This window comes from Rhinoderma darwinii, chromosome 3 (assembly GCF_050947455.1).
Source record: "Rhinoderma darwinii isolate aRhiDar2 chromosome 3, aRhiDar2.hap1, whole genome shotgun sequence".
Classification (NCBI taxonomy): Eukaryota; Metazoa; Chordata; class Amphibia; order Anura; family Rhinodermatidae; genus Rhinoderma; species Rhinoderma darwinii.
In genome coordinates this window covers 231,961,934-231,989,891 of record NC_134689.1, presented here as the reverse complement: position 1 = coordinate 231,989,891, position 27,958 = coordinate 231,961,934, and the positions used below count along the sequence as shown (strand labels likewise).

The following is a 27,958-nucleotide window of genomic DNA, read 5'->3' as shown; positions in this document are numbered from 1 at the left end:
AATTTGTCACTAGTGTGCTGCAGTGTTGGCTTTTAGGCAGTTGTAGTTGTTAGTGCCCCATGTCATCTCTTGCCAGCCTTTCTGTCTGTGCATGGACATTCTTAGCTCAGGTGATGCCACTACATGTGCCAAGCTTGGCACAATAATGATGTAGTTCTAGGTGGTTGCATTCTGCATAGAAGAGAACCCAAGAAAGCTCATGTGTCTCTTTCCTGAGATGTTGCCTGTGTGCTGGCAATAAATGTACAATTAGCCCAATCAGACTGCAGATCCGAGATGTCACTGGTGAGTAAGAGGAGGCAGGACTCAGCACAGGGCAGGCAGCTGGAAGTTGGAAGCATTGCTGCTTTCCCTGTGCACTAGAGCACATACATCCTATAGACTGCACTCACACACACACACACACACACACAGCAAACTTTCATGTTCATGCATGATCTAGAAGAAGCCTGTCAGCGACCCCCGTATAGGCGATGAATGGAGCTGTCATTGGAAGGGACAGGAGCCAGCATCTAGGGTAGAAGTGGGAGCACGACCTGTCCACCTGGCATTGGATCTTCCGATCGCTGTGTGATTACCGGAGATCACATTACACGATCCCTGTGTATTTGGGAAGCTGGTGCCTATTGGCTGGATATATCCCCCCCGAGAGCACAGCAGATCTGCAAGAAGCAGAGAGAAGGCAGCGAGAACAGGCGCTGGGAGCAGCCGCTGCACATGCTCTGAGATCGGATACAGCTTCCACAGAGGACCGGGACCCTAAGGGATCCACAGCGGCTGCTGGATGGATCATCTGTAACCAGATCCCTGTGTTCTCTATAGATGTATATATAAAGGTGTGTACGATCTCGCCAGCCCGCTGCATAGGATCTACCTGCCTGCTGGCACCGCGGAATACGGGGAGATCTGGAGCGCGATTTCTTGGATATTAGTGGATTGTGATGTTAGGGAAGGGACCATCTGCAGTGTCAATGCGGCTGCACTGAAAGCTCAAGATCATCTCCCAGGTAAGGAAGAACTGACGGGGGCAGGAAGGGGCACAGCAGATGGGTAACATCATACATGTAGTGCCCAGTATAAGAAGGTATGATAGAATAATATGTGTGGCTATATGTGTATATTTAGCCACCTGATATGCCAGGGGGCAGATGCACCTGCACGTTGCCCTGGCGACTCCAGTGCACCTGGCTGCTTTCTAGGGGATCGTGCACGGATCTCTCCTCCCCTGGCTTGCTGTAATGCCAATGGATTAGCTTCTCAGGGCACTGAGTATGGCAGTATTACAGGAGACCCTAGAACATGCCACATACTAACACGTCTGTATGACTGGTGGAGGGGCTAGGGTAGGGTGCCAGCTACTACTGTCCCTAATGTCCTTCACATTAAATGCCCGCACCCCACTGCAGGGTCTGTATCCTTCAATCTGTGCCCAGCCATTACACGGCAATGAGATAGAAAAAGAACATTTCTACAGACTCGTGATTTCACTGCAATTGCATTTATGAAGGGACTGAGTGCATGTAGTGGGTATCAATGCCCATCCAAGGGGTACAGTATGTGCCAAATGTGGTGCCACTCTCTGCAGTGGGTACAACCAGGGCTACTTTCAATGGCTGTCAACTCTGCTTGGCTCTAAGGTATGGTAGTTCTATATGTTATAATCGTCCCCTGGATTATACCAGTGCACCTACCTAGGTGTAGTAATTTTACATGAAGCTAGAAGGCTGGCATGCCACCCACTGCTCGTATATAAAATATGCTGGGTAACACTATAATATACATATATGTGCACTTTATATTATAATGGGATTATATATAGACCCAGGGGGTAACTATGGCTTGTGGCTTAAATATCCCCCCAGTGCAGGATACTGAAATATATGCACACTTAAGATGGCATGTGAACATGTGTAACAGTAAAGGAAAGACCCATGGCTCCTGGCATCAAAGATTGTCATATCTTCAGGGAGAGAACTTTCATATTGTAATCCTTCAGCACGAGAATCACATGTTCGAAATGTGCACAGTGTAGAGAATACAAAGACTGTGTATATAGATGTACATATCCATCCACATATATACAACCCACACAAACAGCCGTGTACAGGACCACACGTATAGTGAGTGTGATACATTATCTTATAGTATTCATATTTATAGATAGAAAACTTATGTACAGGCAATGTATAGTCAAGTGAGATATCTAGAAAGATAACTCCTTACTATCTATCTATCTATCTATCTATCTATCTATCTATCTATCTATCTATCTATCTATCTATCTATCTATCTATCTATCTATCTATCTATCTATCTATCTATATCATATCTATCTATCTATCTATCTATCTATCTATCTATCTATCTATCTATCTATCTATCTATCTATCTATCTATCTATCTATCTATCTATCTATCTATCTATCTATCATCTATATCATATCTATCTATCTATCTATCTATCTATCTATCTATCTATCTATCTATCTATCTATCTATCTATCTATCTATCTATCTATCTATCTATCTATCTATCTATCTATCTATTATCTATCTATCTATCTATCTATCTATCTATCTATCTATCTATCTATCTATCTATCTATCTATCTATCTATCTATCTATCTATCTATCTATCTATCTATCGATCGATCGATCTATCTCATATCTATCTATCTATCTATCTATCTATCTATCTATCTATCTATCTATCTATCTATCTATCTATCTATCTATCTATCTATCTATCTATCTATCTATCTATCTATCGATCTATCTCATATCTATCTATCTATCTATCTATCTATCTATCTATCTATCTATCTATCTATCTATCTATCTATCTATCTATCTATCTATCTATCTATCTATCTATCTCTACTGTTTATATATAGTTTCCAGTGGTTGATTATACAATATATATATATATATATATATATATATATATATATATATATATATATATATATATATATATATATATATATATACATACACACACACACACACACACACACACCCACCTCCCACAATATATAGTAAATCTCCCAACTGAATGCTATGTATAAGCCTCTGGTAGAGATTTCCTCCAGAGACATGGCTTATGTACATGGATTGGGCTATGCATGTTAGTGCAGGAAGCAGTATCCACTCCAATTTTATATTGGCTGCTGCAAGATCTTCTGTGCATGCCACCATCACAGAGAAATGCTGCGGGTGCCTATGTACAGTCCCTGGATTGTGTTTTACTGCAGCATGCTCTCTGAACATGGGCTGGCACAGTGCAATGCTTCTCAAACATCCCATAGATCTGTGACTACAACCAACCAGCCTTGTGCTGCACTGGTACTGAAGAAAGATTTCCTGCCCACAGCTTCATTCCATCCTCCTGTAGTAGACTGTGAAGAGTGATGGCCTAGCTTTATATTTATTGCAGCGTACAATCTGCTTGATGCTGATGTGGTCGTAGATTACACCTATGAAAGGCAATTCTGATTTACAGAGCAATGTGTATAGCGCAGCCACTTCCATCTACATGAGCTGTCAATGATCCTTCCCTACATCCTTCATTGTAGATAGAAGGTATATTCCAGACCTATGCATTGCCTTCTCTTAGCCATAGTACACTGACCATTAGTTTGTGGGCCCCACTGCCAGTAAAAGCAGATGGCATGTGATTGCACCTTTATTTTGGTGAGCTATTGGCATCTTCCGCCTCTGTAGAGCAATCTTTAGCTATTCCGCTCAGCTGATGTTTTATAGATAAGCATGGTTGCTGTGTTGAGAGAACATCCTCTTTACAGATTAGTTCAGTTTACACTTTAGCATGATGTGGTGCCAGGGACTCGGCAATGTCTTCCTGCCGTCTACCTTCAAAGCAAAGCGCCTCTTAGTATGAAAGTTCAACCCGAAATAAGTGATTTGGAAGATGTAATGTAAATGTTTAAGAGGTACAGATGTGGCTGTTTGTCAGGAAGAGCCCTGCTAATAGTGGCTCTTGCTATTCATTGCATTTGTAGTCGAGGACATGCATCAGTAAATCCCGTAGCCCCACAATTTACAGCATACATGATAAGTGGGCTCTCCGGGAGGAGATAGCGAGCCACATATAGAAAGTGGATGCTAAGAAGTCTTCGCCTCGTGCTCTATGATTTAGAGACATTTTCATATATATATATATATATATATATATATATATATATACATATACATATATGCTTTTATGTTACATTTATATACTTTTATGTTACATTTATGTACTTTTATGTTACATTTATGTACTTTTATGTTACATTTATATACTTTTATGTTACATTTATGTACTTTTATGTTACATTTATATACTTTTATGTTACATTTATGTACTTTTATGTTACATTTATATACTTTTATGTTAAGTATATTTTGTTTTCATAGAACTCGACAAGTCAATGATCACCTTTTGATTATTTGAAGAATTATACATGTACAGTACAGAGAACACATACTTATTATGAGCAAAATGTGACATTGTCTTCACTAAATACTTTACTGTATATAAAATATATAGGTGTACATTTTTCATTTTCTTTGTTAGTAAGGCTTGTTCACTGTTTAAAACCATATTATTGATAGTATAAAGTGCATGGCTGATGTGCCTGAGCCATGTGCTTGAGAAAACATATACTGTGGAGCGTGGAAAGGCAGCATTTGTTCATACCGCAGAGCTAGATTGTGTCACATTGTCTCAGGTTATGAGTTTTGTCTAAGGGGCTACATTATGCACCGCCAACAGCCGCAGTTTAGCAGAGGCACGGTCTCTCCAGCATGCTGCTGAGGAAAATGGTCACTATCACTGCAGTAAAATACTCGGATATATGATGTCTATTATAAACAAAGACATAGCGGTTACCCCTGGCCAAAGACATTGCGGCCACGTGGCCTTGGCACGTGGCTTTTATAAGGAATTTCCAATCAGACCTGAATAACTGAATCTCAATTAATTACCAAATTAAATAATTAGTTTTATGAACTTTATTAAAATTGACAAGCCTTTCTGCAGAACTGTGATGCTGCATGCTTTGACTCCTCTGTCTCCTTTGCATGCTGAAGACTCTAAGCATTTGGCATAAAATTGCTGCCAGTACAATTAACACTTTTAAGAAAATGTAAAAAACAATTGGTTATTTTACAATAGTTGTAAATGTGTGTGATTTAGGCAATGCACATTGTTTCATGTACTGCAGTATGTTATATTAGCTTTGTGTATGCCGACATGTTCAAGTAAGGATCATCATTATTATTACTAATATTATCATTATTGTTAAAGGGGTTGTCTTATGACAAAAACCCTATATCCAACCAGAACCGCATATCAAGCTTCAGAAACCATCGGGAATCAGCGGTAATCATTCAAATGTTATTTGTAAGCGGCTCGCCACTCTGGTTCATAAAGGGGGTAGGGGGTCTTGTCCTGAGGGCCGGCTCTGTGATGCCCATAGACCCTAATAGGGAATATGGATATGAATTGTGTTAGCGAGACAACCTCTTTAGGTGCCACCAAGTCAATATTGGCGCCTGGCAACCATATAAATAGCATTAATCTTCTGTTTGGGTCTTCAGGCTTCTCAATGGCATGTTCATGATTTCAGTGATTGTATCCACCCATATAGTTGTCGTCTTACACTTATGTCTTTACTTTTAACTCTTTAAAACATATTTGGGTTTTTTAATGCACTTGGCTTACTCATAACATATAACGCTATCATCCACAGTTTTATAGCATGAGTTGTGCTTCCAGTGGAAGAATAGACTTGACTTTTTCAAGTCTATTCTTGTTGTTTCTGTTTTTTGTTTGTTTTATGTTGTTTTTTTTTTGTTTTTTTTTTGCATACACAGTATTCTCAAAGTCTTCACCAATAGCAAACTTTAAAGGCATCAGTACTTTTTGTGTGCGTTTTCCTCACTGCTAAACTTTCAATTAACATAGGGAACTTGTGGAGATCATGGTGTAGAATGGTTTTCCATTGTTGTACATTGATAAGTAATTATTTTAATTACCCAAAAATGCAGCTGTAGGTGCTTATCTACAGTACATGGCGGCTATGGGCTGACTTCTCCAGATCACCATCATGTCTGTTAGGAGGACCTCTAGCGCACATTAGTTCTATTACATACATTTTTGTAGCATGAAGGCTACTACTGCTTTCACTCATTTATGTTCATGCTGCCTTCCGCCAACTCAATTGTATTTTTTCTGTAGGTCAATGCTTTTGGAACTTTTTTCTCTATAAGCTATGTAGGGCTCTCTCTTGTGAGCCTTTTCTCTTAATTGATCTTACGTCAACCAGTTTTCTGCCTTGTAGCTGCTTTTATAACACCAACTTATTCTGCAGTGCTGTACAGAGTTGTCATCACTCACATCATTCCCTGACCCTGATGGGACTCACATACTAATTTCCGTAATGCACACACGGACAAATTTCATAGTAAAAATATATAGACTCCATGCAGTCATTGTCCTTGGTCAAATTCGAGAGTAGAATTTGGTCAGATTTGAACGTATAAAACTGTAAGTAAAGGAAATAAAAACAAGAAAAGTAATGGATTTAGGATGATATAGTTTGCGTAAGTCACTTCGATTTCAGTGTATTAGTAAATGACCTAGGTGCTTTTTTCATGCGGTGGACTGCATTGCATTACATCTGCAATACCCCCATGTAATATTTTCTTCATTTTTTTATATGTAGTATTTGTAATTATTTGCATGAAATAGTCCTAACAAGTTCTCTATTATTTCCTACTTCTGATTGTTGAGTATTGCATCATGGAACCCTCAAAATAAATCAAGAGATGCAGTAAGATCTTTACTCACCAGTTTTAGTTATGCTATTAATATTTGTATATTATATCAGTAAGTCTAATAGGCGAGGTAAAAATGGGGTACTATTGAATAATGTGCATATAATATATGTGTATAGCACACACTTAGAGGAAATTGTAATTTCATTCTGTGGCTCATGTGTCGACACTGTGATGAATACAACTTTAATGTTAACGCATCATGTTTCATGTTCATTACATTAACTCATGCAATAAAATTGGCTTCATCTGTATGTGTGGGTAATAGGTCATAGGGTCATTTAACAGGATAATGGAAAGCCTGCCTTGTAAATGTTTATTGCATTCTAATGTGGAGATTTACATTAGCTTTGGGTGTAAGTAATCCCTTATATAATGAGGATACCATTGCGTTTTTCTGTGACAGTTTATTAAGATTAAGGCCCAGTTTACACTGAGTTTTTCTACGCTGCATCCAAAACCGCCTCTCGTTGATTTCAATGGGAGACGGAGGCGTTTTTTTCCACGGTGGTTTTTAGCTGCTCGTGGTAAAAAAAAAAGCGGCATTCTTTCTTGCCATGGTTCCGCCTCTGACCTCCCATTGAAATCAATGGAAGGCAGAGAAAGCATTTTTCGCTGCATTGTTTGCTCACGGCGCTCAATGGCCGCGGACGAAAAATGCAGCAAGACTTCCAGATGGAATTTTGAGGCAGATTTTTCTGCCTGCAAAAAAAAAACTCTGTGTGAACAGGGCCAAAGCAATTGGAGGCAGTTGGTAAAGAGTTTGCATACAGAAGGACAATTTTGTAGCAAAGGTCATTTATAGTATTGACCATTAGGTGACATGAAGTAATGTATTAGTGGCGTTAGTTGTTGCTAACGGATGTTGCTACACGCTCTCGCTTTTTGTCACCTAAACACTGGGAGTTTTATAGGTCTTGATAGCGGTCTATAGTATTGACGCTCCCAAGCGTTCAAAAGTCAAGGTTAACCCCTTTGCAGATTAGCCCACATTTACTAATGCTGACCGAATAGTTAGACTGCGTAAACATAGACCAAGCACAAAATGCGCCAAATTTATCACATTGCTGCATGCTGCATGTAATTTTGGAGCATCTTGCATGACCTGCTAGACACTTTTCTCTTCCATTTTCCACTTTTGATTTTGCTTATTTTGTGCTAGAAATTTGTGCCAGTGTTTGGCTCGTTTTTGGTGCACATTGGCACATTTTAAACCACGCCATTTTTGGCAAATCATGCCCCTCTATCGCTAAGCTATACTTGCTTTTAGAACACTTATAAAAAGTGTCTATTTAGGTGCAAACATCAATGTTATGCCGGACTGCTCCAATTTGCACCAAAATGTGGTAATTTTTCTACATTTTTTAGACCCATTAACAGTAATACAACTGCCCCATTATGTTGTTTTTTTTTAAATATTCTGATCATGATGGGAATCCCTATGATTAACTGTAGTCAATGGGGAGGGGGACGGGACCTCAAGGTAAATGCTTGTTTACACACATCTGTGTAGAGATCTGAATGTGTCACCTCTATTACGTGCAAAAACTGGTGACATTGGACTGGAGCAATACTGGAGAAAGATGGCTGCAGCATCCCAGCACTGGAAGCAGGATTGATTAGTGGGTATATCGGAATTTATTTTTCTACTTATCCAATTTTGGAGGTTTATTAAAAATCCTCGTAAAATTCAGCTTTATATACAAAATCTATACATATGTCCAAAAACTATGATGGTGCTAATATAAAGTCAGACAGACATGTTTCAGAGCAAATTTGACTAGTAAATTAAATAATGCAGATCTTCTAATAAACCCTAAAATTGAGACTCTTGTCAAACGACAGTTACAGATCTTTATAGAAAAAAAAAATCATAAGAAGTGCTGTAGATTAATAACAAAAAGTGTATCTGGTGCAATGATCTGGTAAACATGAATAGAAAAAGAAAGACACCTCCAGCTCACCTTTGTAGTATATCTGATATTTAAAGATCATGCACGGGTCCTCGTGTCGGCACACGTTAGGTAGACAAAACTAGAAGAAGCAAAGTTGGATCCAGCACGAAGTAAAAGATAAAATGGAAAGGAATTTCCAAGTTTAATGTGCCAATAATTTGGCTAGCTAAAAATCAGGATCTGGGTGCACAGCGTGACATCCTGTTAGTGTGAGGAAAATTTGTAATAATATTTGAGAGCCTACGCGTTTCAGACGCTACAGGCGTCCTTAATCATGGCTGATCTGGTGTTATTGGCATGATGAGGTGACCATATTGCAGAGCAATTACTATCTCCAAAGACATTCACATTTTATTTTAATGATGGGATATACCTGGGGACTTATCTTTCCAATTCAGCAGCAGTGCATAGATAATCCTGCCAATGTAAAACAGACCCATTCCCTTATATGAGTTCTTATATTATTAGCTGAATATAAACTCAGTGCTCAGCTCAGAAAGTCATGATAAAAATCTAGCATCATGAAGCTTTAGTACATTAGTTCCACAGGAGAGATATCTGTACGACAAATATGGGGGCAATTCATCAAATGGTTGATATATCTTATGAAAAGTAATATCACTTTATGACAATGATACATCAATGTCTGAAATGGCTTACCACACAAGAAATAAGCCTGATTGTTTTATATATTTTTCCGCCCACTACAGGAAGTCAAAAAACCCTATCCCATTTAGGTTTTATTATATTATACGTCGGAAAGTCATCATTATTTATAATGCTGTGGTTAGTGACGCATGAAGAGACACTTGCTAGTTGTTTTTCATTATGGTTGACCACTAGGGGGTGATATTGTTCACCTACTGGAATATATTTTAGATCATGAAGCTGATGTTAAAGACACCTAGCTCACATGCAACCCAGACCACACCATTTACTATCTTGCACATTGCTTTTGCCTTATTAGACTCTCACAAATATGACAAAAGTCTGTTGAAGTGTTGAATTTTTAGTCTAACACGTTCCCAACAATACAAATTGTATTTTAAAGGAAAATCAGGCCAGTATAGACACCATGTTGCAATAATTTGTAATGTTTACCTTGCTTTCTGCTCCAGATAGCCATTTAGTTGTAATAACTGGTTTGCTTACAGTTAGATGGAACTGGTGCATGATAAAAGCTTAGTAATAGTATAAACTCAGGACATCTGTGCCTCAGCCCTAACGCTCTGCCTCATATAACCCTGCAGGGACATTTCTAAACTTATTAGAGCTACTTTGACGTCACCTCATGCCTAATATTGTGTAGCGTGTCACTACTTATCATCTCCGAGGGGAAGTGTGTCTTCGTTTGATAGTTCATTGAAATTGCCCTATAGTGAAAAGTTACTAAGTGCATAGCATAAATTGATGGGTAATGTTTTTGAGTTTTTTTTGGAATATTGCTTGACATGTAGCTAGTTTTACGGTTTTTCCATTGTAAATATTGTCATAATCTGCATGTCAAAAAGAGCAGCTCAGTGTTATGTGTGCTGCCTGGAATGAGAGAGCTCCGTTTAATGGGCTCATTACAAAACAATGGATGGATGTGTATTCAGCGCACTAACAGCCCCTTTCAGCCAATTTATTCATGATCAGAAGATGGAAAACTCTCTTTACTAGGTGGCTTTATGGAAACGCTCGTCACTGGGACATTTTTAAATAATCGTTAGAATTATAGATGGTCTTTTTTCATCATTATATTGTCTGAAACCGTGTCAACCCCCCCCCCCTTTTTTTTTTTAATATAGCACCACATCTTTTATCCAAAAGCTAAATTAGAATATCATGGCTGACCTTTGGCAAACTTACATGCAACTTTTACCCATTCCTGCAATACTAGCAATTAATGAGAATTGTATTTTACTTACAATTAAGGAACATTTTCCAGTCATCTATTACTATACAGTATTTCCAGACTGGAGTATTTGCTCTGCAGATAAGATGGTAATACACGTAAGATTAGGATCAGCCCAATGTGCATGATCAATCGTATGTCGGTTTGTTCATACAAATCATCTCACCATCAACATAACAGACGAAACTAACAGATCAGGGACATTGTTAAAAAAAAAAAGCATGCACTTGTGAAGAGTAGTGAATGATTGGCCGTAATTGGCTGATCATGCCATACGCACCTAGTCTCAGCCGACGACAGCCGGAAAAATCACAGATAACTTTGTTGTCAGACAGTAGCCTGGTGTCAGCCTTTGCGTACAATTTTAAATGGTGGTTGGTTGAAATGGTCAAAATCGTCCGACTATGACCAATATTAAAAATTGCTTTATATAGCTAATGGAGGCATCCGTTAGCAATCCATCGGTTATAAATATCAATGGGGCAGATGTACTAATGCAGTCTAAGATTTATACAATGTAAACTTAGACCAGGCAGTCAGACGGTGCACCAATTTAATCTCAGTGGTGAATGTAAAAAATAAAATTCACTGACTATCTCTGACGTGTAATTCACTAGTACAAAACAGCTTACTGACCAAATATCAATGGTGATTGTAGCATGATAAATGTGGCCTAGTTCACATCACGTTATTATCCATCCGTCAGTGGAGTACCGACGTATACCTCCAATAGAATAAAGTGAATTTATTCATCCAACATGGAACCACAACGTTTCACCTCCTCTATGAAGTCACTTGAAAATGCCTTCATAGAGGAGGTGAAACATTGCGGTTCCATGTTGGATGAATAAATTCACTTTATTTGAGTGCTGCTTCACGTTCTCTTTTTTGGATATCTAACACATAAGGAGAGGTCACTCCTTTATTTTTGAAGCTTTGCACCAGCCTGGTCAGGCATTTGTGCTGCTCCAATCCTTTGCTTTTTTCTACCTCCAATAGAAGGTAGTGACATATCCCACTGAATAGGCATACAGTTGAGCTAATGGAGCCCTATGGACATGTTTAGTGTGTGCATCGGGAGACCACCTGATGTACACGCTCAAGGTGGGACTAAAAGGCAATGTGAACCAGGCCTTACTTGATTTGGCTACGTTTGCAACAGAACTTTGTGCCAGTTTCTGAAACCACGCCCCTTCATTTAAACCACACCCCTTTTGGGAACACTTTTAAAAAAGTGTCTAGTAAGGCGCAAACATTTAGTTTAACAAGAAATGCAAAAAAACTGCACCAGAATACGCCAGATTTTGGCGCAATCTACGACACATTTGAGCTGTACATTAGTACACCTGCCCCAATTCCAAAAATGAATTAATATGATTCCGTTTGGAGATAATAGGGAAAATATCCCTTCTACAAATTCAAAAACAGATGCTTTGACACACATCACATGGTAGATAGTTACATGACATGTAAAGGTAATAAAAATCTAGTAGCTTAATCTCAAAAAATATAATTGAGTCACATGGTGACAATATTTCACTTTCACATTTAATAAGAATATATAAAACACAGTAATCCAGCATATTGATACGTATAAATATTCTGAGTGAATAAATAATTCATATAATAATATTTCAAAAATAGTCACAACCAACCTGCTCAGAACTGGAGCAGTAACTTATACATTTCCTACTACCATTGTGCGTATAAGTGCGTTGTATTTCTCTTATATCCAGGTTGTACAAGGCATTGTTCATCTCAACTATTTTCTGTAGGAAAATGGAGGAAAACTTTGATAAATGAGCTTCAAAATTACTTTTCATTTGGCCAAAATATTGAATAAAGAGCACTCCCCTAATATCTAAAAATCCTATGAGAATAGATCCTTGAGTTGTCAATTTCTGAATTCCATTTAGCCATAATAATAAAAAAATACTAATAATAATGATAATAATAATAATAGTTGTATCTGTTTCTGGGACATCTAGGTGACAACCAATATGGCCGTCATTACAGGTTCCACCTGGTGTCTCCACCTTTTCCCCCAAGAATGTTGAATAGCAATTCTTCATAATTATTCTGTGATACATCCCCCACTCTTGTATCACTACTAGGGCTGTTTTGCCACTCAGACGGGTGATACATTATGAAACGTCGGTTAATAATTACAAAAAATGGGCAAATAAAATTTCTAACAACTTGACAGTAAAGGACAACTAAAAGATTTAAAGAACAGGGGGTTTTATTTAGTAAGTATATTCAGATGAAGTTATCTAATTGACACATACAGTATGATGTAATGTCTAACTGCTGGTAATAGAGAATAAACAGCTCTAGAGCTAATCCTACTCAGATACCCAATTACTCTATATAGGAATATACAGTATATCTCCATATAACTGATTTTTCCTGTGTTCCTCAGTTACACTCACTAAAAGCTGATTATTTCCTGATACATATTTCACAACCTAATTTATCATATTTCCCACTGCTAAAATAATCTAATAGGCGAGCAATGAGATATTTTGTTGCAGAAGGGACTAACGGCGTCCCACCAGCTGGCTAAGCCTGTTGGTTAACATCAAAGGAGACAGGAGCTGTGAGCTCACATTGGTCATTTAAAATATCCTTTTTATTCCATTATACAGAGCTTTAAATCTGAAATCCGCTGCTTAGAAATATGAATTTTGTGGCAGCTGTTTCTGTTTTAGAAAGTTTGCATGTAAGAATTATCACATTAGTTGAGAGCATAGCTATTTCCGTGAGTTGAATGAACCCTTTCTATTGTATACTGTAGTCGTTGACTAGTTAAGTAGTTAACTAGTCTTGATTTTTTTCCTTATGCCTGGAAATAGAAATACTCCACAGTTAAAAAATGGTGCAATGATCATAATAGTAATATCATAATAGAATTATATTCAGTAGTATAGTCTACTTCAGCCCAAAACCTACAAAATAACAGTATTGGGTCAAGCCATATGTATATAATAAAAGATTACAATATTTCTCACTTCTACTCCCACTATATTATGTTTTCATGGAGACCGTATCAAGAGACCTTGGAAAGTGATCAACAGAGAACATATTTTGTTGCAGACGAATGCCTTTCTGAGTACAATAGATAGACCTGAAGTATTTTATCAGATCACTATTCACTTACTGAAATGAATGTTAAGTTTTGTAAGGGATTATAAACATTTCACTTATACTTGCTAAATTTGCTAGAACAGGATGCACTGGCTTACAAAATTACAGACATGGAGTCTGATAACATTGATGATCTGTGTTGTGAAACATAATGGATGAAAGTCTAATAAATCTGTATCTTCCTCCCTACACAGACATCATAATCACAAGGCGGTCTTGATATTTTATACGTATGTCGCTATTAGAACATTTAATGCATTTTAACACTGAGTTACACTACAGAGTCATTGGAATAAAATCTCACGTGTCTTTAGGCTTGTTCACACATTATTGCTATGCAGGATCAGCTCCTGACAAAGCCTTATGGACCCAATTGACTTTTAATGTTGTCCGTTTAGTTTCCATCTCGGCACTTTTTTATAGCTAGAATATCTTCAGACTCGTCTATTCTTGTCATCAAACATACTAGAACCCTGATGGAAACCTAAAATAATAGTTAAACAGAGCCTTAGGCCACGGCTAGATGGTAACCTTCCCTGTGTCCTGATATGTTGCATCTGGTGTTGTATGACCATCAGTTAACAGTCGTCTTCATGGAAATACACATACCGTTGGTGACCCAACTTGCCGCTGCAGGCGTCAATCATACTGCATGCCTGAGCTTCAGATGAGCAGTCACTGTGTCGCCCAATATCCTAAGACTACAGCTGAAATGATACTTCACATTCCATAGGCACCCAATGGGGGAGATTTTTTTTTAAATTTGTGAAAATAAAATTGAAGTAGTTGCTCATATAAACATAAAGCAATTATGTTCTTGCCTTAATTTTCCAAATGGTCTCTGAAAAATGAGATCTGGTATCTGATTGGTTACTATGGTCAACAGCTTCCCTTCTCTCTTGTGCTAGTCTGTGTAATCTTTCAAGTGACACAAGTAAAGTAAAAATTGTACAACATTCCCGTAGACTTTCATCATGAAAAAAAAATTTTACATTGTATAGTCAAAGTGCATGAAGCTCACATGTGACTTGAGTTGTTTGACGTTCAATTTAATTATTTCCTCATTCTGTTACTATTGACTGTAGAATGCTGAGTCCTGATCCATTTTCTAACATCCATAGAAAATAATTAAATTTCCCTTCATACTTTATAGTAAGGCGGCATTGTCTAAAGCCTTGGAGAGATGGCTATCCAGCTATATGACACTCAGAGTAAGAACAATGCAGAAGCATAATTTGGCTTTATTGGGTCGCTCACATTGTGCAATACAATACAACACAACACTGTGGTGTGACATTGTGCGTTATTTTTGTTTCTCAGGACATTACAGTCACATGTTAAGTCCCATGTATTGCTGTGCAGCAGGTGAATCAGAGATAGTAGAAATCTGGAGTCCCCCCATGGTTAATAATATACAGTTCAAAGGTAGTTTAATGAAGTCAAAAACATAATGGAAACAGACTCAACCTGGAAATGATTATCAACATAAGGGGGTTGTTTAATAACATGTGAATATGTATCTTTCCTGGGATACTGTTTGATGATATTTTTTTAAGTCTGCCCTTTGAACAGACCTTTCATAGTTAGAATTGCATCAGAACTGCTGAGAAGCAGCTGCTTAGGGGCAAAGTATCGCTGCAGATGTTCAAATTGGGGCAAATGGGCCGTACAGTATTACCAACTTCTATTCCATTGACAAACAACACGAGCATCAATGATTAAGAGAACTGCAGGATAGGACACTTACAATAACAGTAGGGGCAGGCATATCGATTAACATACACTTACCATACAGGTGAAGAATGAATGGAGGTCATTTCATGGTTATGGGAAATCTACAGAAGAGGGTTGTCATCTTCTACTCTAATAAATACATTAAAGAACATACCATGCTGATCACCTTAGACAGATTTTTTGCAAAGACAATCTGCACATACCCACAAACGGACTCATTGACAGAAATATAATACTTAACTTCTGCTTTTTACACTTGTCTGACCCTGAGCGCCCGGTATTAAAGGAAGTTGTGTAACAAATCAAGTCAAGTTGCGGCAAAAAAAAGTAAAGATGAAACTGAGAATTCTCATCTGTCATATATGATCGGCTTAGTAGAAGAATCTTCACAAATCAGTTCAACTGTTGTGTACTAAAATCTAGATTTTTGGATCCTGAATAACTGAGTTACGATGGCATAGGGATATTGAATAAGAAAACTAATAATAATAATAAAGTGTGAACGGATTTCTATTTTTTGTATAATGTTTACTTCTGGTTGAAGGATAAGGCTGGTTTTAGTCTACAGTTTACTTACTAAAGGGGATCTGTCATGAGAATATTTCGTCCTATTTAAGGATACACTCCAGAAATACATATAAGAAGTGCAGGGTAATATGTGAGGATCATTAGTACAGCAGTGCTGTCAATGGCAACTAATCAGATTACAATCAAGAAGAGAAGCAGCACAACCACCATATTGCAAATTGATGGTTCTGAAGCATTAAAGGTTACTCCGCAGTATAAAATCCCGGTTGCAGGACTTAACTTCACATGATATGTGCAGAAAGACTGCAGCACTCCAATGTGAGCTAAAGATTTAGGGGGAGATTTACTTAGAATGGTGTTTCATATGCCAATCTAAAAGCAAAATATTTTGGAGTAAGTATATATTAAATAAATTAGGCACCTCTCTGTGATTCTGAAAACTACGCCAGCTACAAACTGGTATAGATTTCTGCTCTTATTGATGCCAGTTTCTAGCATAAATTATAGTAAATTTATGGGGCCACAGAAGGCCCGTCCCTTTTTCTAAGCCCCACCCACTTTAGTGAGTGGGCAAATTCTTCAAAAATCTAATTTTTTTGCAGAAATTGCAAATTTTGGGGCATTTGCATATTTTTTGGGCCAGAAAACTCGCTCGAAGTGTTTAATTCATCAATGATTCGCATAGTTTCAGCCAACATAAGACCTTTCTTGGCTTGACCACGTCTAAGACAAAATGTTCTGGATGTTTGGTGAAAAAAAGACAATATCTTTAACTTAAATCAGAGTGCTACAGAATTTCTGAACCAATCTGATAAATAATGCGTCAAAAACATTTGTTTAATGCTTTTCTTAGTATAGTTTATCAGGGCTCAAAACTCTATTATTTTTCTACAGCCAGTTTCAAATGGCTGTAATACGGCCGTAACCACTGATGTTAAAATACAGTCATATTATGGGCAAATGCAACCGGCAAATTCTCCCATTGCCCCAACACACAAACTTAAACATATAGATAAATCATGACTCAAGATAACGGAGCTCTGAAACAGGGACATTGCATGGATGTAAATAACCATGCACACCCTTAGTTAAATAGTTTCAGTTATATGTGTATACATGCACTTCCTGTGCTTCCTTTTTAAAGAAGACCTCCAGTGGATACGCAACTGTCCATGCCTGCATTCCCCACCTGACTGTATACCACACTCTACACTTGTTTTATGTATCCTGTACTTACTTTATGAACTGCTGCCTTGTCTGTGCTAAAAAGCCTCCATCTTGATTCTTAGATTATCCCAGCTTTCTCTTCCTCTCTGCTTTGCTATCAATCACATGATGCCTCAGCACAGCATTACATGACCAGCTAAAGACCATACAATTTCTGCATGCTGGGGGACGCTGTGATTATCATTCTCTCTATATTCTCCTAAATAAGCTGAGAAACAATAAGTATACGGGCAGGAAAGCAGCACTATATTCTTCTATATTATAACTGTGTGACAGGAACCTGTCTTAAGTATCTGTAGCAGCTGATGATAGAAGTTACTCCCCCCCCTGTGCAAAACTAGTGCGGTACAGGAACTGCTGAAGCCTGTGATGGGTGACACATAGATCTCCATAGAATCAAGTATAGAAAGCGTGTCGCCGAGCCTGATTCACACTACTGCTAGAAAACCATGCCAGTCTGATATATAGAGATAGAAGCAGCAACAAAAATAACAGGTGAGACCATAATGGTACACATGGGAACGTTTAGTTTTTGTCGGACGGTCCCTTGAACCGTACTTTTGTTTATAAACTGTTTCCGTATCCCCCATAAAGCTGTATGGAACAACAGCTTGCATTCCTGACGTCCTCTCCATACAACTCCACCTTATCATGGACTTGCTTGCGAGTATAATTAGGTGGCTTGGGTTCCTATGCCAGTAAGCAGTGCGGGTTCTAGTGGTGGGGTTACCTTACATTTTGTTTACTTATCCTGTGAATGGTCATATATTTTTTATATTATAGCATATTTAGGATATATATATATATATATATATATATATATATATATATATATATATATATATATATATAAAACAATTCAGGTTATCTAAGCAGGAAAGAAGCAGCAATAACGGATGCTGTTACATGAAGGCAGTGGGCGCATACAGAGCGATAATTGCATAAGGTTTTGCAGATTGAGCATCATAAATGATTACACTAGTGATTTTATCGACATTAAGCTGTTTGTGGCGTTCAGAATGAAGGGATACAGGGCAATGAATTAGCAGTGAATCAAGTCCCGGCTGATGTAATGAGAGCAGGAGCAGTTTACTGTAAATTAAAAATATCTGGCAGGGCCGAGGGGAACATAACTCAGGTCCTGGCGCTCTTATAGCTTCGGCTTCAGTTAAGTAGCTGCTCTCAAAGCAAATCGTGACACTGCTAATGATTGATTTGCTCTATTATTAGGAAATGACCATTAGAAAAGAAAAATCCTATTATACCAGCTAAACTGCACCTTTTAAGAATAACAGTCTGCCTGTGCCCTCTGGATTTATTACAGTATATGACAAGTTCAGTATAAATTCCGGATAACTAAATTCACAGCTCAGAATATGTTCATTACAGTTTTACTGAAACTTTGAGCATTATATTAAAGATCAACAGTTCACTATAAATGGTTTCAACTATGAGTGGGAACAATTTGTGAATAATTCTTGGCAGCTACAGGAAATTCAAATTTCCCGCTGCGGCTATCCTGGCACCATCAGCAGAATACAGGGGGCATTTACAGTGTCTATATTCTGTGAATGGAGAAACCAGAGAGTAGGGCTCATTCATACTGCAAAGGAACACATACGGCAACACATAGTCCCTACGGGTCAATTGTGCCTACTCGTGGGCACGCGCTCTCTGTGTGTTGCCATATGGTGCCAAATGTGGCTACAGGGTATCTGAATTAAGTGTGAACATTTTTTAGAAAGGAAATTGCAACAAATGAGGCTGCACATGTATTATATATCCATTTATGTCTGATTCCTGCACAGCATACTCACTATAGTTAATCCCTCTGTTTGACCATTAAAAAGATATATATTTTTGGGAATTGTGCAATGTTCAGAGTGATAAGGATAGATGTATAAACTTTGAGGAAAGGAGGGGAAGGAGGAAACCTTCAGCTCACCAGCTTTGCGTCCCTGTGTTCAGATTTCGCCCGGATCTCCGCGACGGCATACGGCAGACAACATGGAAAAAAGAAAAATTAGCCATGAATAAGAACACAGATCGTGTTCGAAACGCGTAGGCTCTCTTACTTTTGCCATTTAGACCACCTTGTAGTGCGTTCCTTTTCCCATGTTCGTCAATTGATGTCTATTTTCCAATAAAGCAGGAAATTTAGTTTTCCTTTACTACTACACTTCGCTGGATCCTACCTTTCTTTTTTCCATGATAAGGATAGATACTGTACTATATTCTACTGTTGTGTTAAATGAGAGCATCGTACAATATTTGTGGATGTCCTTATCATGACCATGCTACAGATCAAAAGAGCTAGAAAACATCGGACATTACTAAACTAGGTTCCATTTATTTAATTACTGTTTCCCACAAGAAGTATGAAATGCATCAAGTTTGATTCTCAAATGAATTTTTTAACCTCGAAAAAAAATGAATTCCAAGAGGAAAAATGAAAACAATTTTCACCACTGCCTCAAGGGGGCAACGTTATTTCTGAGTCCCAACAAGTGATTTCTCCCTGGATTAAGATTACATGTGTTGTGAAATGACTTGTCATCCATTTTTTTATGAGTTCACGTCTTGAGTAAACATGACTCTGCCACATTGTGTTCTGTTTTCTTTCATCTGTGTGTGATGGTGGATGTTGCGTCAGACTAAGTTAGTGATATTCTCTTACGGAAGCACCTTCATCACATCTGCATAAATGTTGTGGCAAACAAGATGCTTTTTTTTATACATGGACTCTATATATTCGATAGGATATCAGCTAAGCTACCGTTGAAATAGTAATAACAAAATTGAGTCAGTTGAGAAACATCCAATTTGATCAATCACAAGAATTTTGCACGAAGTATTAGGAATAGTATTTAGTCAGTTCTACTAATATATATATATATATATATATATATATATATATATATATATATATATATATATATATATATATATATAAAGCAGAGGATTGGAGCAGCACTGTGAACAAATGCCTGACTAGGCTGGTGCAAAGCTTCAAAAATAAAGGAGTGACCTCTCCTTATGTGTTAGATATCCAAAAAAGAGAACGTGAAGCAGCACTCAAATAAAGTTAATTTATTCATCCAACATGGAACCACAACGTTTCACCTCCTCTGAGTGCTGCTTCACGTTCTCTTTTTTGGATATATATATATATATATATATATATATATATATACACACACACACAGATGATAGATAGATAGATAGATAGATAGATAGATAGATAGATAGATAGATAGATAGATAGATAGATAGATAGATAGATAGATAGATAGATAGATAGATAGATAGATAGATAGATAGATGATAGATAGATAGATTTTTTTCAGTCACTGGAAACGAATACATTTTTATCATTTGGCAAAAGTAAGTGAATTTAGAAATTGTCACATTAGTATGTAACATTTTTAGATATTCTTTTTTTTTTTTATGTAATGGTGCTAAGTCATTTACATATGTGATGATGAACATGCTTTCTGTGACTGCTTTAATGTAATATCCACTTTTATCCCGTAAATACAAATCTATGCTCAGCGGCTCTAGATCTGGTGTCCATTACCTCTGCTTTTTACCTGCACAAGAGTCCTCAAGGGTGATTTATTGAAGGGTCAGGCATCTTAGTTAGTAATCCTATGGCCATCCATTATATAAGTCCCAGTGCTACAGTATAATAGAGCAGCGGTATTAGTAATCACTTTCTGCCATGTCAGGGAATGGGTTAATGGTGAGCAGCCTAATTTTTTGCTAACACACACTTGTCTGGGATTCCTCTGAAACAACCATACTACTTCTGCCCTCTGTGTCCCAGGAGGCCTCTGAGTAAACGAGGCTTTTAGAGGAAACGTGGCCTTCCCCTTAGGGAGAGAATAGAAGACACTAAATAATTAAATAATCCTTTCACTGCTCTATGACTGTGAGCTTTACTATATTGAGTGAGAGAAGCAGAAGAGACTCCCGCGCCATCTGGGCTGACTGCTAATCTTTTGGTAACCCACAAACACTTATATTAAACACAGTTCTGTTCACTGGGACTCATACGCTGACAATGGACATTGGGCGATATGCATGAGCGACTTTATCATAAGTCTCCAGACTGATTTATAAATGTACAGAAGTTGAGATGAAGTAGAATCTAACTACAGTTTTAATATCTGGGGTAAAAGTTAGAATTCTGAAATATTGACCTATTGTAGCTATACCCATAGAGTTGCATATGTAGTGGCTTAATCCTTCCATCTGACCTATTAATGCACTGAAGGCTTAGAATTTGTTCAGTGATCAGATCTTTATGTGAAACATTCTGGTAAATATCAAACCAAATGAGAACCTTATTTTATATATTAAAATTAATCGAGCCGACCTTAGTGAAAATGTCATCGCAATGTTAACTCATTGACACAATAAGTGTGATCGCCACATTTATAGCATTTTAATTTATTTTAGCAAACCTAGATTCTTACACATGAAGACTAAGGACTAAGTTGAATGTATAAAACTCAGTCAGTCCCACATGAGTCCTGCTGGAGAAAAGAACTTATTAAGGCACATTTACTATTCATAGTGCACCAGAATTCTGGCTCAAATTGAACCAAAAAACTTTATGAAGTATTTTACATACCTTTAGCACCTCACTAGACAAGTGGGGTGGCTTAGAGGAAACCGGGCTTGGTTTAGTGAAAAAGGGGCATAGTTTAAAGAAGTTATCTGGGACTTTTCGCAATCGGCAGCAGGGCAGGGGATAGGATAACTTAATAAACTAGTAGATACCTATCCCCCACTCTAACACTGAGACCCCATTCGACATCGCTCCAGTCCTGGAAGCTCCTGCATCAATCACCTGCCGTTCATGGCAGCATCACGGCTGAGCACAGCAATTGACTGCAGCGACACGTGTCCAATGAATGGCATGTGACCGCTGCAGGAGCTTCCAGGACCGGAGCAGCAGAGAACCGTGTCCCAGAGCTGGAGTGGGGGGCACTTCAAGGGGTGTGAATCTGCTCTTTTATTATGTTCTGCCATCCCCTGCCCTGCTGCTGATTGTGAAAGTCCCGGATAACCCCTTTAAAATGTGATAAATTGCACCAAAATTTGGGCACCAAAAATTTGTCTAAAGTAAACCAACCAAGATGTGATGTAAAGTTAAAAAAAAAAGTGTCTTTCATGTCTAGCAAGATGCACCAAATTTGTACTGGAAAAAAAAAATGTTGTCTAATGCCCATTATCTTTAAGAGTTTATTTCCATAGATTATTGAATGACGTATATAATACATATACAGTATGAAGCCGCAGTGACGCCACGTGCCTCCCATGTGCATGTGGCTAAATGAAGTATCCAATGAGATAGTATAGAAAAGGGGAGGAAACCTCCAGCTCACCGGTCTGCGTCTCCAGAAGTATCTCTCGGATCCCCGCGACGGCCCGCGGTGTATATGGCAAGGTAAAGGAAAGGATGATCCAGCGCTGATAGTGGTTTAAAAGGGAAGAACAAGTCCCATGTTTATTAGAGATATCGTTAAAATTGAAAGGGAGGCGCAGTCTCAAGGCAGGAATAGTCAGGGTATGTACCCGAGCCTACGCGTTTCGAACGCATTTTTTTTTCATATGGAATTTACCGCAAATGCCTTTGAATGCTTCTGTATATAATCGAAAGCATATGAAAGTACACTAGGGCTCAAAAGACGTTTGTAGGCACCATATTACAGTTCCATACAACTAGTTCTCGATAGTGATAAGGATATGTTAATTGGCTTCCATTGCTCTGCAATTTTTGTTTGAAATGTTATTCAATTTTGTAATTAAATTACGAAAATGCTTTGAATTGATCAGATTATTAATCCTATATATAGCTAGAGCAGAATATTTGTTCTAATACAATAATTTAGTTATCAGTTTTACGATAGATATAAGTATCAGGGGACCATTTATACGATATGGTACACTTCTATATATGTAAATATACACTATATGGACAAAAGTATTGGGACAAAAGTCTTAATCAGTAAATTCAGCTGTTTCATTCAGTCCCATTTCCACAGCTGTATAAACTCAAGCACCTAGCCATGCAGTCTGCCTTTACAGACATTAGAGAAAGAATGGGTCATTCTAAAGAGCTCACTGAATTCCATCGTGATATTATAAGGCTGAGTTCACACAGGACGGATACGGGTGAAGTTTTTCGCCCAGAATGTACACTGCGGGAAACGGCAGCACTTAGCTGGCCTGCTAGTAGACCGGCCTCCTGGGATGAAGTTTCAACCTTAGGAGACCGCTGCAGCCTGTGATTGGCTGCAGTGGTGGTGACATGAGATGAAACATCATCCAATGAGGCCAGCCTTCTAACATCATCCAGGCTGTCCTCCTGGGATGACATTTTATCCAATGTGACCGCCGCTACAGCCTGTGATTGGCTGCAGAAATGACATGGAATGAAATTAAACGTCATCCCAGGAGGCCACCCTGGAGGAAGAAACACAGACTTCTGGGTAAGTATACGATTTTTTTTGTTCTGAGTTGCGTTTTTTTGCAGCAGAATCGCTGCGAATCCGCCGCAAAAAAATTAACAACTGCTATTTGTTCCGGGTTTTACCTTCTCTTTGACTTCAATTGGGAAAATCCACAAAAAATAAGCGGTGTTTATGCCAATACAATTGACACACCGCACCGCAAGTCAATTTCTGAGCGTTTTTTTACGGTCGGTATTTACGCAGCGTGTGGATGATATTTGTTCTATCTCATCCACTCTGCTGCTACAGTATTTGCTGCGGAGTTTCCACAACGAATTCCGTTGCAGAAAATTTGCAGTATTTACTCAATGTGTGAACTGACTCTTCCCTCCCAGAAATTCCATGGTTAACTGTGGTATTATTGCAAAGTGGTAGTGTTAAGAAACCACAGCAATCACATAGAGTTACAGAGCAGGGTCGCCGAGTGCTGAGGCACATACTGCATAAAAGTCGCCAATACTCTGCCGACTCAAAAACTGCAAAGTTACAAACCTCCTCTGGCATTAACATCAGCACAATAACTGTGTGGCAGGAGCTTCATGGCATGGGTTTCCACCGCCAAGTAGTTGCATGCAAGCCTTACATCACCAAGCAGAATGCCAAGCGTCGGATGAAGTGGTTTTACCTAAGAATGTTGCAGACCTAACTGCTTTGTGCCAACTATAAAGTAGGATAATGTTGTGTTTTTTTTTTCAGGGTTTGACCTATGCCCCTTAGTTCCAGTGAAGTGATATCTTAATTCTTCAGCATACCAAGAGATTTTGGACAATTCTATGCTTCCAAATTTGTGGGACCAGTTTGGGGAAGGCCTTTTTCTGTTCCGGCATGACTGTCTCCCAGTGCACAAAACAAGGTTTATAAAGGCATAGTTGGGTGAGTTTGGTGTAGCAGAACTTGACTGGCCTGCACAAAGCCCTGACCTCAACCCCATCAACACCTTTGAGATGAACTAGAACAGAGATTGAGAGCCAGGCCCTCTCATCCAACATCAGTATCTGACCTCACAAATTCTCTTCTGGATGAATGGGCAAAAATTCCCACATACACACTCCAAAATGTTGTAGAATACCTCCCCAGTAGAGTGGAAGCTGTTTTATCTGCAAATGGGGGAACAACTCCATATTAATCCCTATGGATTAAGAATGGGATGTCATGAATGCTCCTGTAGTTGTAATGTGTCCCAATACTTTTGTCCGTATAGTGTATATGCAGTGTGTTAAAGTAGATGCCAGGGAGACCATATAGTTCATATTTCAACTTGGAGAGATAATGTTGTATTACGGTACAGCCGGGTCTATCTCCGATGATATATTAGCATTCCATGTTCTCTGTTGTAGTACATATGTGTAGATACAGAGGGCCTCATTTATCATAACGGTTTCCACCATAAAGTAGACTTGTTGCCCAAAGCAACCAATCAGAGCCGCATTTTATTTTTACAGTGCAGTTTAGAAAATAAAAGCCGTTTTGAAATTTGTGGCCCTGTCGTTTACATGCTACAGTATCAACTTTATCTTTCTACTTAGACATCATTGTAAGGTTTTAGTTAGCACAGTAACCCATCCAATGCCAACTTTGGATTCTGTGCCCCAGATCCAGCTGGAATAATATATCCTTAAATGATTGTGCAGTAAAAATAAGATAAGATATCTCAGAGAAATATGATTAAAAATACATTCTTAGTGCTGTACAACGGGGACATGATTCATGAAAACATCAGCTTCACAATAATTGTATTTCCTTGGAGAGACAGTGGCAGAACATCTTCAAGTCTCTTGAGCCTATAGTCCAAATAATTTTGGGAATTGATACAATAGTGATAAGTGCTTCCAGCTGCAGCTCAAAGATGCCCCTCAGGAAATGTAAGCTCACAAGTCCAGTTATTTCTGACTACTAAGAACCGATTCAAGCTTTGCTTTTTCAGCTTCAAATCCCCTTTATATAATTCTTCTAAAATGCCTCTCAGTTTAGTTGAACGGGATCCTAAACTTCTAATGTTTCATGGGTATTTTTAAAGCATAATTTACATAAATGGAAGATGAGGATTGTCTTATTTTTTTCACCCTCTGGGTACATCATGAAAAGCGATAAAATTGCAATTTTAAAGGAATTGTATTTGCTGCAGATATATATTCAGGCATTAAGCCAGGTCTCTTTTTGGATAAATATTTTATTTACGTTGCTTTAATTTTACTTCATTTACATTAGGCAGATGGCTCAGTAGTATTGGCTGGAAGTCTACTAAAGAATGCATGTTTTACCTACCCTTGTACATTACACTATTAATATCTAGTAGTGGAGCAATAATTGTGGTTGTAAACGGTACCATGGAGATCGAGACTGGTCCTGAATGGACTGGATCTATTGCAGAATTAAAGGATGTACTGTGATCTAGCCATTTGCTGTAGTCCCAGTCAGCTGCCTGCCAATGTAGCCTTCTGAAATGGACAGAAATAAGTAGGACGGGTAGCCAATGGTCAAAGTAAGGCTATGAGTGATCTCCAAATTTGTATCGTTTTCTTACATAGTTTCAATTTGTAATGACGGACATGTTGTTTCAGTTGGGCTGGTATGGTTTTGCTACTCATCACACCACCTATGAAAAACATATTTATATTACCAGTTACTGATAACAGCAAAATAACTCTTCAGGTCAAGAGCTTAGTATATTCCAAGATATGTTCTAGGGGTACACGGTGGGCAATACGACTCCTTTTTATATCACATGATATGTAGTTATAGTCTGATTCATTGTGCTTGGACATATGAATATACAACATCCTGCCAAAAATGTAGTTTGTGTGTATGCAGTGTGTTCATGTTCACAGCTTTGATGAATGATTTCCATAAAGTAACAATGTATTTAATTTGGTTTGTTATTTGTATGTAAAAGAAAAATGTGGATTATGTGCGTTAAAATATGAATAGAAATATCATTGGATTTTCTCTGAATACGATAGCATGTCTACATAAATCTGATCTGATAGATGGAAGGAAGTCGGGATATTGCAGATAATTAGGCCCACATGGGAGATTATGTACGGCTTCTGTACACAAGACGAGCAAACAGAGGGGTGATATGGTTAAGTATCTAAATCATAATCCTGGCACTGGTTCATGTAATCTGCATTTGATTTTCTACTTGATATTCCATTTCTTTTTATTCAGGTTTATTCATTGCCGTAATAACTGCTGCCAGCGGCAGAGCTTGCCTTGCCTTGTGTGTTCTATACGATTAAATGTATGTTTAAACCTGACGCTTATTCAATTCCACTAACTGCCAGACAAGCCGCATAGCATTGATTTCCTCACAACAACGATGTGGCAAGAAACAGACAACAAGATGTGATCAATTGTAACCTAGGTTTCCTCGTAAAGTTTAGTTCACTTGCCTGGCACTGGAAGGTTTACATATTTTTGCAGGACTTGGTCTTTGCCCAAGATATACACATCATTTTTATGTTTCTTATAGAGCCAGTAAGCTCTACACTAACACAATTCCCTTTTTGGATATGTTGGGGTTGGCAACTGGCTTGATCGCATACAGTGCACATATAATTGGTAAATCCTTATTCTGATCATATATTATTTACTATGTTTTTACTCTAATCCATATACACCTAAATAATCATTTTCCTGCAACATTGTCTGATGAGAGAGGGTTTGTAAGGAATAGCTTAAGACGTGCTATTAGGTATGTGTCCAATGTTAGCAGGCATTGCTTTGGTAAGGAAGGCCGGAAACGCAACCTCCACCTGATAATGACCACAAGCTTAAAGTCAGGATTGGGCCAAGAAAAAACATAAAGGTCTTGTGGCCAGATGTGATGGACAAGATGGATAGTCCCTTGGCTTTCTCACTACTGGGCATGGGGAACTGTTTAATGTCAGGCACATGCAGGTTGAAGAGGGTAATATTGTGCATTGCTATATGTGATGAGCTAGTTTAAAGGGAATGTGTCGCTAGAACATTTTTTTTTTTTTTTTTTTTAGTTAAACAGTTAGTGTATAAATGATTAAATATTGTTCTAATTTTTTTAATTTTTTCACGAATCAGGAAATATTATAAATTAGATTCTAATTTATAACATTTCCCAGTGTTGGTCACT

The 27,958-nt window shown here is 38.1% G+C and overlaps 1 protein-coding gene across 1 annotated transcript in view; it reads left to right on the top strand.

Moving 5' to 3' along the window:
* Positions 1–289: 289 nt before the first annotated feature.
* Positions 290–27,958, top strand: part of PLXNA4 (plexin A4) — a 715,975-nt gene continuing 688,306 nt past the window's right edge. Inside the window, exon 1 of the mRNA XM_075857507.1 lies at positions 290–1,007. The gene's annotated coding sequence lies outside the window, so the exon portion shown is untranslated. The remainder of the gene's footprint in view (positions 1,008–27,958) is intronic.